General features: G+C 41.8%; 1 protein-coding gene across 1 annotated transcript in view; it reads right to left on the bottom strand.

Annotated features, from left to right (window-relative positions):
* LOC119593083 (probable G-protein coupled receptor Mth-like 3) overlaps positions 1-877 on the bottom strand; it is a 26,098-nt gene extending 25,221 nt beyond the window's left edge. The window contains 1 exon segment of the mRNA XM_037942005.1: positions 740-877. The gene's annotated coding sequence lies outside the window, so the exon portion shown is untranslated.
* Positions 878-985: the final 108 nt, after the last annotated feature.

Genomic DNA, 985 nt, shown 5'->3' with positions numbered 1-985 from the left:
CAACAAACCCATTTATCACTCTCGTATCCTCGCCAAGAGACTCTCTCCGCTCGCTCATTAAAGCCACACCAAAAACCCATAAACAGACTTTAGTGGAAACTGTAAACAAACCTCAAGTGGGAAAAGTTATCGTACGTAATGCCTCGTCCTGAATGACTCCCATTCATGCAGTTTCTGGGAGCGTCTCCATCAACGGAATAATTGCAATGATTCCAAGCCTTGTAAATGCAAAAGATTTATGATGGGCATTTCGATATTAATGTAGTTGTTATTGGTTGTTGATGTTTTCCATTTTCTAAGTTTTCAAAAGCTGGCACTGCTTAATGATTAGAAATTTTGATGAAACTAGTTTTAAGACCACGCTTCTGTCACAACAATGGGGGACACCTATTGACTATTGACTATTCATCATCCAAATGAACACCAATTTTGTCATTTTACAATCGACTCGGAATATACAGAAAAAAAACGTACTACTTTCACTAACTCGTTTGAGTGTCGTGTTCAGCATAACATACTGCGATTCTAGTTCATGAAGGAAATGTAACCCTGTGTTATAAGTTTTAAGAAGAGTTTTTTTTTTATTATAATACAAGTTTAGATCAATTACTCGCTGTTCCTATTTATCTATTCAAGTTAGACTCAAACACCTAGTTTGCTAATTTTCCTTCATAATTCACATCAGAGAAGCATTCTTAAAGATTGCATCTCCATTCTTAAAATTGCATCTCATACTTACGCGACTCCTCTTCGAGACACTAACAACTTGTTGACACTCCTACGACACCAGGACCGAGACGTTTTGTACACAGGTCCCGAGAGCGTCTAGCGTGCGTCCTACTTTACCGGATGACACCGCTATACTGGGTTACTACAGGGTCTCGATCCACGGTTACCCTGGCCTAGGAGGCAGCCCCGGGGTCCTAGGTGTAGGGGTGGGGGAGGGGCACGAGGCGGGGCAACAGAGGTAGTCCCGGCAGCCTGT

Source organism: Penaeus monodon, chromosome 31 (genome assembly GCF_015228065.2).
Source record: "Penaeus monodon isolate SGIC_2016 chromosome 31, NSTDA_Pmon_1, whole genome shotgun sequence".
NCBI lineage: Eukaryota > Metazoa > Arthropoda > Malacostraca > Decapoda > Penaeidae > Penaeus > Penaeus monodon.
Note: the sequence above shows the minus strand (reverse complement) of the source record. Positions and strands in the feature narration are given on the sequence as shown.